Source organism: Cervus canadensis, chromosome 10 (genome assembly GCF_019320065.1).
Source record: "Cervus canadensis isolate Bull #8, Minnesota chromosome 10, ASM1932006v1, whole genome shotgun sequence".
NCBI lineage: Eukaryota > Metazoa > Chordata > Mammalia > Artiodactyla > Cervidae > Cervus > Cervus canadensis.
The window spans coordinates 68,351,759-68,365,945 of NC_057395.1; positions in this window are offsets into that span (position 1 = coordinate 68,351,759).

Consider the following 14,187-nt stretch of genomic DNA (forward strand, 5'->3'; position numbering starts at 1 on the left):
GAATCCACCCTAGCATCTCTAATTTCCCTCCTTTAGAACTAAACGAATAAAATAAAATCAAGAGGAAAGAAAGCAACAAAATAAAAAACCCAGTGAGATAAGCACTTGAACTTTAGAGGAAGTGATCAGATGGGCTTGCATGTTCTGGGCACTTTATGAAGGATACACTTTGGGATTCTGTAGGCTCAGTGAAGGGTCAGTTTATAGCCAAAGACCTTTTGAGGCCACAGGTTCTTGGTTTTTGCTTTGTGGGGGGTTTCGGCCATGCCCCACAGCATGTTTCCTGACCAGGGATGGCACCTGCAACCTCTGCCTTGGAAGCGTGGAGTCTTAACCACGGGACTGCCAAGGAAGTCCCAGAATTTTTTGTTTTAATTCAGATTTTTGATCCGTTTTATACACAGTCAACATCTGGTCAATGATGAATTGAATCAGTCAATCAATTAAAATATGTGTCTAGGGGTGTGGATAAGAGAATGATCTAGTTCTCTTAAAATTGTTTTTGTGGGACAAAACCAAGGAGGACCAATCTGCACTGTTCAAAGTCATCAGGATGGTCATCAGGTCACGCTGAGGGCAAGGAGAGGGAGAAAGCACATGGGGCAGAGGTGTTTCAGGCGGCCGACCAATTCTGTTCCTTGACTGGATGAAGGTTATATAGATGGGTTAAGGCTCATCAAGTTGCCTACTTCGGATATGCGTACTTTTCTATGTCTATGTTACACATTGGTAAGCAGTTTTATAAACTGCTTTTGTAATGACCGACTATTTTATCACACTAGGAGCAAAAGCGTGATTGTGATTAACCTAACTAAGATGATCAGGCCGGTCTGAGATTTGAGCTGAAGAGGAAGAGGTTAACCAACAGCCAGGTGTTTCTCATGGAGGCGCTGAGCAGCAGTTCTGCTGGCTCAGAGGGCAGTTAAAGGTTAGCCAAGCTGCAGAGGGGCCCTTAGCCATTGGCAAACAGGGAGCGGATGGATTCAGACCAATCTTAGAGCCTCCAGGTGCCCATCCGTAGGATACCTGGAAGAACCTGGAAGCTGGAGGCTTTAAAGGTTGGAGTCTGGGCCCCCAGGCCATGCATGAGGCCTGACCCAAAGCAGGTCCTGAGTGGCGTGTCCCTTTCCTTCCTCTTACCTGGATTTCAGGTATGGCAACCCTAGAAGTGCCGAAGCCTTCTGCCAGAAGGGGCTGGAGTGCCATCAAGGATCCCAGAGGTGGGCACAGCTGGGCTGAGTGAAAGGGGAAATGAAACCAACCCTTGCATGGCTCACATGTGCTCAAGCAACTGCAAAGAAGCCACCTGTGGTCAGTTGAAGGCATGGATGGGGGAGAAGGAGGGAGCTTCAGAGAAGTGGGGGAGGGAGGTGATGTGCCTTTCAGGCGACAGGGAGAGGGGAGGTTATAAAAAAAAAAAGCAGCCGTTGAGAATAACAGGCAACACATCATGGGGTGTGGGTAGGGGGCAGAGGTAGGTTTCAGGCGATGGAGATAAAAGGGTCAAAGGAAACAGCAGTTTGTAATGGGCAACACAATGTGGTACAGAGGAAAGACAGCCTGGACTTAGAGCAGTGTTGGCAAAACACATAACCATGGAGTTCTCTCAGCTGTGAAAATGGGACAATAATAGTTCCTTCCTCTTGGGGTTGTTAAGAGCACAAAATCAGTTGATGCGTGAAAAGGGGTTGTGCAAATCTTGTGGCTGCTGTTCACGACAATAAGGGTATTGGTGATAATACGGTAGGGAGACACTTCTGATTCTAAAGAGGCTTCTGATTGACTGGAGAGACAATAACAATCAGAAACCTAGAGGCGAGGGGAGGGGAGAAGCAGAGAGACCCTCTAGCAGAAGGGCTCTTAACTGGGGTGCGTTTGAACTTCTATGCAAAATGCTGTATTTAAGAGTATCTGTGAATCCCTCGTATGTTATTTGTTGCTTATAAATGGAGCATAGCCTTTAAAAATTGTGAATCACTATATCATAAACTTGTAACTTAATATTGTATAGCAATTATATATTTTCAAGAACTTTTAGATAAATAAAAAAATAAAACACTGTAAAAAAAAAGAGTATATGCAAACTACTACATTTAGAATGGACAAACAACCAGGTGCTAAGGTATAGTATGGGGGGTTATATCCAAACTCCTGGGATAAACCATAACAGAAAAGAATATTTAAAAAGAATGTATATGTGTGTGTTACTGAGTTATTCACTATACAGCAGAAATTAGAACATTATAAATCAACTATACTTCAATTAAAAAATATAAAAAGTTTTTTAAAAAGAGTATATGTGGGTTTTTTTGGAGGGAGAGGGCCCATAGACCACATTCTCAAAGGGGTCTAGGACCTCTCCCTGTAGTTTAAGGATTACTGATCTAGAGAACTAAAGGCTCACGAGAGAGAAACACATGAAATAAGTGGGCCACCATCATCCATGAATGGAGTGAGCCATCTCCATGACCTAAGGCAGGGGTTTAGGGGATAGAGGAGAGTCTAAAAAGAAGAGACAGGATTTCCCCAGTGGTTCTTTGGTTAAGTCTCAAGCTTCCACTGCTGGAGGGCATGGGTTTGATCCCTGGTTGGGGAAGTTCTGCATGCCAGAAGACACAGCCAAAAAGAAGGAATGATTATACAAGCCACCTTTCCTGATCACGGTGCGTTAAAATTAAGGACTAACAATAATTTTAAAATAAATAAGTGAAATAAAAAGAAGAGGCAAAGGAGAGCGAGTTTGTTGGAATGAAGACTCAGAGGAAAAAGCCAGCTCACAGTGGGGATGGAAAGGCGGGGAAGGGAAACTCAGTTTTCAGTGTGGCCCAGGGAAGGCAGCAGAGACTGCTGGCTGAAGGCTGAGTGAGTGGGTGATGGGCAAGCCGCCCAACCCAGCAGCTGAAGTTTGGGAAAATTAGTGGGGCAGAATGCAGATGGGGGCAAGATCCTGGTCACAGATATGAACTTAGATCTTCTCAGTATGTAACTGATGTTTAAAGCCGCAAGAGTAAATGAGACAGTGAGTCGGGAGAACACAGAGGAGAGGTCTGAAGATTAATCTTGACTGTGTGTCTGGGAACTGTGAAAGGACTGAGTGGAGAAATTCTTTCCATTTGCCTGGTGTGTGATGGGAAAAAACTGTCAGCCAGTGGACACTGTTCTCCATCCGAAATACTTCTGGCTCTCAAGAAGAGTACTCTGCCAAGGGGAGGGACTCTTAACTATTGGCTCCATGGCTATTTTAAGGGACCCCCCCCACCCCCATAGAGTAGGGTGAGCTGAGACTTTGCTATCTGACAGCTGGGGGTTTGTATCCTGATTTGGCCATTTCATTCATTCATTCACACAAAAAAATCTCTCTTAAGCATTCTCTGCATGCCCAACTTTCTACCAGGTGCTTTTAAGCAACAGGGAGCAAGAGATGACCCTTGGGCTCAAAAGTCTTGCCTCTACTTGAGGAAATGGACAATGACAGCAGCAAATGATAGGTGCTGGGGACATGTTGCTCTGAGAACAGACAGGAAAGGCGCTCATACTTCTCCAAACTTTAGTCTCCTTATCTGCAAAATGGGAATCATGTCACCAGTCTAGGGAGTTTTCTGGCATATCCCAGGCCCCCACTTGATACACAAAGGAGCTCACTGCAGCCCATGACTCATTAATTTATTCAACAAATATTAATTGAGCATCCACAGGTGCCAGGCACTGCTGTAGATGCTAGAAATTTGGCATTAAACTAAACAGATAAATAGAGTAGTCAAGAAAATCTCACTGAAAAGGAGATATTTTAGTAAAGATCTGAAAGAAGTGAGAAAGTAGGCCATGGAGATATTTGGGGGAAGGATGTCCCAGGCAGAAAGATCTACAAGTGTAAGGGTGCTAAGGCTGGAGGGTGAGTGGTAGGGAGACCAGTGAGGCTGGGGCGGGGTGATGGAGGTGAGGAGCACCAGCAGATGACGTCAAGGGACCAGGCAGGGGGCGGGGGTGGGCAGGGGAAGACCATGGGGGCCTGGGTAAGGACTTTGACTCTTATCCTGAGTGAGACGGGAGAGATTGGGGGGTATGAGCAGAGAAGTGAGAGAATTTCACATTTTTCAAAGGATCATGGTTTTAAAAGATCCCTTATTCTGCGGATGTCCTACAGGAAGACAAACACAGAAGAAGGGAGATGATGGAGGCTAAACCAGGTGGAGATGATGGAGGCTTGGGCTAAAATGGAAGCCGAGAGAAAGGGGAGAGAGGTTTAGCCTCTGGATATTTAAGGTCATGCCCATGGGATTTGCTGACAGGTTGGATATGGGTGATGTGGGGGCAGTAGATGAACAAGAGAAAGAGCCAAGGACATGGACTTCCCTAGTGGAACAGTGATTAAGAAATTGTCTTTCAATACAAGGTACTTGGGTTTGATCCCTGATCAGGGAAATAACATACTATAAGCTGCGGGGCAACTAAACCCGAGGGGCCACGGCTACAAAAACCCACAGGCTGCAACGAAGACCCAGGGAAGCCAAAAGAAAAAAAAAGGAAGAAAGCCACAAGCCAAGGCTGACTCAGAGGTTTGACCTGAGCCATTGACTGTGAGAAGGAAGACCGAGGGAGTGGCGGGTTCCGGGTTGGGTGAGAAAGAAATTTGGTTAGAGGTGTGTTTAAGAAGCCCATTGGAAGGAATTCCCTAGTAGTCCAGTGATTAGGACTCAGCGCTCTCACTGCCAAGGGTGTGGATTTGATCCCTGATCAGGGATAGTGGGTATATAAATGTGAGGCCAGAGCTGTGGTGTGAGTTGGCCAAGGCCCTGACTACTGATACGAACTCAGGACTTGTCAGTATGTAACTGGTATTTAGGGCTTCCCTGGTGGCTCAGAGGTTAAAGAGCCTGCCTGCAGTGCAGGAGACTTGGGTTTGATCCCCAAGTCAGGAAGATCCCCTGAAGAAGGAAATGGCAACCCACTCCAGTATTCTTGCCTGGAGAATCCCATGGAGGGAGGAGCCTGGTAGGCTACAGTCCATGGGGTCGCAAAGAGTCAGACATGACTGAGCGACTTCACTTCACTTCAACTGGTATTTAAAGCCACAAGTTGAATGAGATAGGAAGAAAGGAGGTCTGAGGACAGAGTTCAGGAATTCTCTAACATCCAGCAATGACAGCCTCACCTGCTTTCATTTGGGGTTTCCAAGGCTCAACTTGGATATTCTGTAAGGTTTTGTGCAAATATTTTCTGTCTCCCAGTTCTCAATACTCATGCACAACAGGAAGGGGGAAATTCCCCCAGAGGAAGAAAAAGTCAATTTAAAATAGATTGTGTTGCCATTTTCCCCCAAATAACAGAAAAGCCAAGCTCTGGGTCTGATGGGAAATTTGGAGTCTTTGTTGTTGTTCATTGCTAAGTCATGTCTGGCTCTTTGCGACCCCATGGACTGCAGCACGCCAGACTTTCCTGTCCTTCACCATCTCCCGAGTTTTTGCTCAAACTCATGTCCATTGAGTCGGTGATGCTATCCATCATCATTGGAATCTTTAGCTTTCTGCCATTAAACCCTTCAGGCCAGGCTTCCAAAGAAGAGTCTGCCTGGCTTCCTAGCCCTGTGGGTTCTCTAATGAGGTTCCTAGACCATTGTCTTGAAACTGATGGTTTACTTGTCTAGCTCCCCTTCTGGACTGTGGGGTCCTCCAGATGAAGGCCCTATCTCATTCACCCCAAGACTACTACCAGAACCTGGCACTAAGAATGCATCAGGAAATCCTCGCGGACCCTGACCACATTGCAGAAACCGAGGCGGATAATCCAGCTCCCAGACTCTGGGTGTCTTTCACCCCAATCAGAGTCTGTTCTGTCGAACTCCTTCTCTGACACCTGCAGCTGAGTCCTGGAAAGGTAGAGATAGATCCTGCAGGGCTGGACTTGACCCTTTGGGAAGAGACTATTCCCTGGGGGCCTGGATAAGCCATCCCGAAAAACAAGTTCTCTGAGTCAATCCTTCTGCGAGTTGTGGATGGAAAGTCCCCAGAGCCCTGGAGGGGAGGTTGAGGCAGCCCGTGGTGTCTGAGAAGCAAAGAGGGGTCTCTGCTCCAAAGGGACCTGCTTCTTTACCTGATCCAGAATTCCTGGTGAAAGTGTTAGCCGCTCAGTCGTGTCTAACTCTTTGTCACCCCATGGACTGTAGCCCACCAGGCTCTTCTGTCCATGGGATTCTCCAGGCAAGGATACTGGAGTGGGTTGCCATTTCCTTCTCCAGGGGATCTTCCCAACCCAGGAATCGAACCCTGGGCCTCCTGCATTACAGGCAGATTCTTTACCATTTGAGCCACAATTTCTGGTATATCAACTCAGTTGTGCCATCACTTTGTCCAAGGAATGGAATGATCCAAAGGCCCTCTTCTAGACTAGATACAAGTGTGTCTTCTCCATCATAAAACAGACAAACAAACACACACACACAAACCCTCATAACCTCAGGTTACTCTGGTTCCTGCACTGCATTCCTTGTGTATAACTAAACCTTTTCAACAACTTGCCTAAACTTGTAATCCTTTACTTCCTCTCTCGGGCCCATCCCTAAAATAAGACCCTCCCAAATGACCTCATCTGGCCTAGTCACTTCAGGTACCACTTCCAGTCCCTCTCCTGAGCTCTAAACCCATGTATCCAACTGTCTACCAGATATCTTGACCAGGTTACCCCACAGGCATTTCAAATTTGAATGTACAGGGCGGAATTCATCATCTTTCCCTCAAACTAGGTCATTCCCCAGTGTTCCCGAGCCTTTGTGAGTGGCATGCCCATTCATAGCCTCGATTCCTCCCCTCTCCCTTTCTCTGACATGTATAATTGACACCTGATACATCAACCCTCTGTCATGAATATCCTTCAAATGCATATCCACTCCTTTCCACCCTCATGGCTCTTCTGCTGACTAGGGCCAGCATTGCTGTCATTTTTGCCTAGATGATGGCATCAGCCTTCTTAACTGTGGCCTAACAAGCCTCTCCTCTTGATTTTTTCAAATCCATTTTCTATATTGTAGGTAACATTTACTAAAATAAATATGACTGGACCCCTGGTGGTCCACTAGTTAAGATTCCGTGCGTCCACTGCAGGGGACTCAGGTTGAGTACCTGGTCAGGGAAGTAAAATCCAAGAGGCCACACGTCATGGGCCCAAAAAATTGAAAAAAAAATTTTTTTTAATGCAGATGATTATGTTCTTCCATTGCTTACCACTCATCAGTGGCTCCTCATTGCTCTCAGGATAAATTGTAAACTTCTTAACCAACAAAAAACATCCTGCAAGGCCCAAACATGGGCCTTGACTACTCCTTCAGCCTCACCTCTCACTACCCTTTCTCTCAGTCTACCCCTCAGCCACACTAGTGTAATTCAGGGGTCTTATAAACCCAGTCTGGAATTCCCAAGTCTTTATTTCATCTGTTCTCCAGGCCTCTAGTGGTCATCTCCCTCACTGTGTTCTCTGTCTTCCTTAACTTTCTCTGGCTAGTTTCTGCTCCCTCTTGTAAGGCAGGCCTCAGGTTTGAATGTCATTTACAGAAGGCTTTGTCTGACTCCTCAGTTCTGGCATGACAGCATCCCTAAAGGGCTCCTGTAGCAAACATGCTATGCATTATCCCCAAAGCATTTAACAGAGTAAGTGGCAATGACTTGTTCTCTTGTCTGTCCTACTTATCAGGCCTGAGCCCCTTGAGGGAAGGGACCTTGTCTGTCTAATTTATGGCTAAATCCTTGGCACCAGGCAGCTGGTTCATAGGTGTTGTGATATTTATGTGTATGTGTGTGTTATGCAGGAAAGCCAGGGAAGGGGCAGATGCCACGCATACCTGGGGGGAAGAGGGACAGATAATCACAGAAATAGATCTTGGCAGACTCCACAGAGATAGCCACAAATGGGATGGGAAGGAAGGGATCAATTCAACAGGCTCTAAAGATTTGAGCTGCTTGACTAGGAAAGGGGTGGATAGACCTATTCACCAAGCAGAGACCACAGAAGGGAAGGGTAGATCCAGGTGAAAAGTTGAACCTAGGAGCAGAGGACTGCGGGGACCATCAAGGGAACACACGCAGTAGTTTGTGTGTGTTAGTCATTCAGTTGTGTCCAACTCTTTGCAAGCCCAATGGATTGTAGCCCACCAGGCTCCTCTGTCCATGGGATTCTCCAGGCAAGAATACTGGAGTGGGTTGTCATTCCCTTCACCAGGGGATCTTCCCAACCCAGGAGTCCAACCTGGGTCTCTTGCATTGTGGCAGAGTCTTTACCCTCTGAGCCACCAGGGAAAGGCAGATGGGTGAATGTTTCTGTAGCTCCAAAAAGAAGTCAAGCCTCGAGATACCCATTTGAGAGGCTCTCTGTAGGAGTCAGCAGAGAGTCTATAAAGCTTCCAGGAGGAGGGTGGATAGAGAGAAAAGAAGATTGAGGACAGAAGTTGTGGGCATGCTGACATTGTGCTGGGAGAAGAGGAGGAGGCAGAAATAATGGCATTTGCAGAGGTAGGAGGAAAACCAAGAGAATTCATGGTCACTGGAGCCAAATGGAAAGGACCCAAAGAATATGCCCAGCATCACTGAGTACTGCGGGAAGGTGGAGGAGAATAAGGCTAATCTATTTGCAAACTAGGAAGTCTCTGATTAGAATGGAAGTCATATCAACACCATTTAAGGGGTTGGATTATAAGGCAGAAAATGCAGCAAGCATGGACTATCCTTTCCAAATATTTCAAGCATGCCAAGAGAAACAGTGACCTAAGGACCTTCAGAGGCAGCACAGGAATTAAGAGACTGTGGGCTCTATACTAACACCTCTTGGGTTCAAATCTGCCCCACAACTTAATAACTGTGTGGCCAAGTTAACTTAATCTTCCTAAACCTCAGTTTCCTGGTTTGTAAAATGATGAAACTAGTAGTATCAGCTTGATAAAAGTTATTGTGAGGATTAAGTAAGATAATGTATGGGAAGCACTTAGTCCAGGGGAGAGCACGTGGGAAGTAATCGATTAATGTGAGAGATTATTTTTAACAAGGTCAAGAGAGAAAGCTGAGAGGGGGGAATAAGTGGAGAAGTTGCCAGGCAGGAGGGAGAGAAAATGCTGGAGGTGGAAGAGATGGGATGTAGGAGTCCAAGACCTTGTTGAGGGCACGGGCAGGTATATTTCTTCTGAACCTGATCTTGGCAAAGCTGTTGCCTGCTGGTTATTTTATTATTATTATTTTAAATATTTTGGCCAATCTGTGTGGCATGCAGGATCTTAATTCTCCCACCAGGGATCGAACCCAAGCCCCCTGCACTGGGAGCTCAGAGTCTTAACCACTGGACCACCAGGGAAGTCTCGTTTCTTTTTCTTTGTGTCGATAACCCCTGCTGGTTATCGAGCGGGGCGGGCTGTCGTCTCTTTTCCATCTTCTTGAGAGAGTCGTGTTGAGTCAGCTTGGGGTTGCACTCACTCCCAGAATTATCCAGGATTTCCTGGAGCCCCAGTTCCCGCCTCTTTGCCGCCCCCAGCCTGCTGGTGCTCCATGTGGAGGTGGCTGGGCCCGAGGGGCAGCAGGATGTCCCAGCAGCATACGTGGTGAGAGGGAGATTCAGGGACAGCTGCTGTCCTAAGTTCTCCTGGGGCAGTACCCTGGTCACAGGTCAATATCCTGCTGTCCCCTTCAAGGGCTGCCTCCTCAGTTATTCCAAACGACCTCCCAACCCCGCTCTTATTGATGCTTCTGAGACACTTGCAGTAGCCTCCATGGGCCTCCTGGCTAATCTGTGCATCTCCAGCATCAGCTCTGCCAAACTCTCCCCTACCATGCTGCTCATGGTTTGCCTCACACCTCCTCAAAACCCCATGACAGCTCGCCCTGCGGGAGCTCCACCATCACCAAGGGAGGCATCCCCACCTGCCCGGCCTCCTTCTCTGGTTTATCTTCACAGGTGCCCTCTGCTCCGTCCTGACCAAAGCTGTCCCTGCCCAGGATGCTCTGCCTTGGCCCAAGTGGCTCTTCTTCCTGCAGTACCTTCCTTTTTCTCCCACAGGCTGCCTCCACAGCTTTAGAGAATGGCATCCGACCAGAAGTCTCTCATATTGCCCGCCCTGCCACCCCTGGTGGGTTGAACACCTCCTTCCCAGTGTTTCCATAGCAACTGGTAGCTGGCCATCTCCGCCATGTTATTCTTCGTACCTTATGGTAACAGTTGGGGAATATGTTTATCTTGTTATCAGACTAAGAACTTCTCCAACAAAAGGGTTTGGTCTTATTAATATCTGTGTCCCCAGGGCATAGCATAGTACCTATCTATCACATATATAGCCTGTGTATGTGTGTGTGTGTATATGTGTGTGTCCTCAGTCGGTCAGTTGTGTCTGACTCTGTGCAACCCCATGGACTATATAGACTGCTAGGCTCCTCTATTCATGGGATTCACCAGGCAAGAATATTGGAGTGGGTTGCCATTTCCTCCTCCAGGGGAATCTTCCCAACCCAGAGATTGAATCTGCGTCTCCTACGTCTCCCGTATTGGCAGGAAGATTCTTTACCACTGAGCCACCTGGGAAGCCCCTGCATATAACCTATATACTCCCTCATTTCTTGGGGAATAGTGGTGGAATGAATATATGTCCTCATCACAGAAAAGATATCTTCTGGCAGGAAGACAAAGTAAGACTGTGAAAGTAGATTCCCCACATGACCAGGCTCCTATGTCTTTATCGTCTGTCCTCCTGTGGCTCAGCTGGTAAAGAATCCGCCTGCAATGTTGGAGACCTGGGTCTGATCCCTGGATTGGGCAATGCGGGAGACCTGGGTTTGATCCCTGGGTTGGGAAGATCCCCTGGAGAAGGGAAAGGCTACCCACTCCAGTATTCTGGCCTGGAGAATTCCATGGACTATATAATCCATGGGGTCACAGTCAGACCCAACTGAGTGACTTTCACTTCTCATTCCACGACTCCAGGGCTGCCAGCTTTTCTGTTGCTCCTCTCCTTTTTTTTTTTTTTTAAATGTTTTTTTTGTTGTTGTTGTTCCTCTCCTTTTTTATTCCACAAAATTTAACCTTTGCTGGGCCATTACCAACAGGCAAAGGGTGTGCCTAGTTGTTACTGCAATGGCCAGCCTGGGTGTCCTTTCTGGGATATCAAGCAGGTTCTATTCTGAGCATCATCTAAGTCTTGAAAGGGCAGCAGGTCCTTAGGCAAGGCACACATAGGAAAGGAGAACTAGAAGATGTTGCTGCCCAAGAATTGCCAGTTGAGGCTGTGCCAACATCCAAGATTAAAGCTCTAGGGGGCATCCAGGTGCCATAACAAGAGGGGGCCCAGATCCAGGACCAAAAGAAAACAGAGGCCTTGAGAGTGTGCAGGAGTCGAGTGTAGATTAGGACTTGGTATAACGTAGAGTTCTTGGTCTTTAGTGACCCATCAGACCTCCATGAAGCAAAAAGGAGAATTTATTTAAAGGCACAGGATCTGGGGAAATAAAGCCTCAAGAGATACTAGGAACTGAGGACCCTGAACTCCATCAGGGCCTTCTCTTCTCTTCCTTCTCTCTTCCTTGTCCCCAGCTCTCTCTGGCCCTTTTGGGAGAAAATACCAGCAGGGCAGCTTTCTGATTTACATACTACAGATCCATCTGCAGGAAGAGAGACCAAACCACTTTCTCTTTCCTGGCTCCAAAGTCTCAAGGAAGTTGATCTGAGTGGCTCAGCTTGGGTCACACAACTGTAGCCAGAGGGACAACATCATATTTGTACATTTGTGTACACTATGCAGAGGCACAGGTTCCCTGAAAAGCAAAAGTCATTCAGACAACCCTGGACATGTTCAGTTCTGGGAGCCAAGACTTGGGTTAAGGCAACAAGAACAATCCCATGCAAGTCAGAAGCAAATGATTACAGGCTGTATCTTGGGTGACCGTCTAGAACAAGAAGCCTGAGGGCTGGTCATTCCAAAGAGCCCAGGCTTAAGAAGCACTCTGGAAAAGAAAAAAAAAAAAGATTTCTGGGCTTACATACATTTTGGAGATGCTTCCTGCCATGTGTATCAGCATATGGACGACTCTGGGAAGTCTCGTGAGAAAAGACCTGTTTAACTTTAAATCATAACAATGTATGCATTTGTATATGGAGCCCTTCTTTTAGTGGAATATTGATAAATCATCTATTTCTCACATTGGAAACAGGCCTACAACATCAGCTGTCATCTGCTAGTTATTTTTACAGGGGCCAGGATGGCCCATGAGTGAGCAGTCTCAATTTAAAAAGTAATGTTTCCCAAGCCTCATTTGTTTCCCTCTAACCTTTCTGGAGTTTGTCTTATATGTTCCCTCTGTGCCATTCCTTCACATTGTTATTTAAATCAATCAACTTTTTAAAAAGCCCCATTCCAAACAGAGATATCCTTAAAATCATGGATTTGATGTGATGGTTAAAATTTTTTTCTCATATACATGGAAATATATACATAATCATTAAAATTAAGATGTCTATACAGGCATTATCTATAGTCTTCTCAAGTACTAGGGGTGGGTAGACCATATCGTGGGGACACCAGACTGAAGTATCAGGAATCAGAGAGGGGCCAGGTGGCCTTGAGTAAGACAGCCAGCCTCAAAGCACCGTCATCACACATTCTGGCAGGGAAGTTCAGCCTCTAACAAAGGGGCCCAGATACCTGCATGTTTGTGCATGGGGACTGTGCTTGTGTGCCCTTTTGGCATGTGTGTTGTGTTTTCATGGCTACTCTGATCTTCCTTGGAGGTACCTGGGAAATAAATGCAGATTCTCCCTGGCTTTGGAGGGTGGTGGTGGAGAAGTGTTAGGAGGCACTGTCTGCCTTAAAGCACTCCTCAAATTACTTTGGCCTTACGGCAGCAAACAAGTAGAAGTCACATACCTCACCTGGTGGCCTGCAATTGATCCCAAGATGCAAAGACTATGATGAAAGCATCCAAAAGCAAGGTGAAACTGGTTCTGGCAACTTGCTTGAGAGGAAGAACATAGCTTTGGAGGTAAGAGGACCCGAGTGTCAATCCAAAACTCACCACTTACTAGTTGTGTTCTCCAACAGCTTAAAAAAAAGAAAAAATCTCTTAAAATTCTACACTTACGGTTCTTCCCTAGTGGTACAGTGGATAAGAATCCACCTGCCAATGCAGGGCACATGGGTTCCATCCTTGCTCCAGGAAGATTCCACATGCCATGGAGCAACTAAACCCATGTGATCTAGGCCTGAAAGCCACAACCGCTGAGGCCACGTGCCACAACTACTGAAGTTCGTGAGCCCTACAGCTTCTACTCCTCAAAAAGAGAAGCCACCACAATGAGAAGCCCTTGCACCACAATGAAGAGTAGCCCCTGCTTGCCACAATGAGAGAAAGCCCATGCGCAGCAACGAAGACCCAGCACAACCAAAAGTAAATAATTAAAAAATTTCCACCCTTATTATCATTGTCCAGATGAGGAAACTGGGACTCAGAGGAGTTAAGCAACTTGCCTGATGTCATGGAGTTAATAAACAAGGAGTATATATATGACTATATACGTGTGTGTGTGTGTAAAATGGGATCTCTGTTAAATTCTCTCAAGAGATTCCTCCTTCTGAAACTATATATAAATAGATAATAATATATAACTATATATTTAAAAACATGTCAATATTATAGAGCAGAACTCAAAACTAGATTGGTTTGACTTCCATGTGTGGTCCTAACCACTGCACTCCCCTCCTTTCATTCCCTCATTGATCACATGCCTCTTCTGTAGGATCTCTGGCTGGGTGCTGAGGATCAAGTGCTAAGCAAGACAGACAAGGTCCCAGCCCTCACAGACCTGGCATTCGGTAGGGCAGAGAGACATAAAATCGCCAGTTACCACCATTACTAACCTAATAAAAGTTGTGACAAGTGTCACAAAGGAAAAGGATACTCAATGAAGGGGGCACTTGACCTTGGTCAGGAAGGAGGAGTCAGGGAGTGTGGAAGGGAGAAAATAATATTAAGATTGAGCTTTGAAGCATTCACAAGCATTAATTTTTTTCAATGAATTAGAATTAAAGTGTTTGCCACTAGATATGATTTCAACAGTTCATGAATGAACACTTTTCATCATTTATTTGTAAATGATTTCATAAACTTATTATTTCATAGATATTATTACTTAGGATGAAACTAAAGAAAGAAGAGGGATGAATTAAAACAT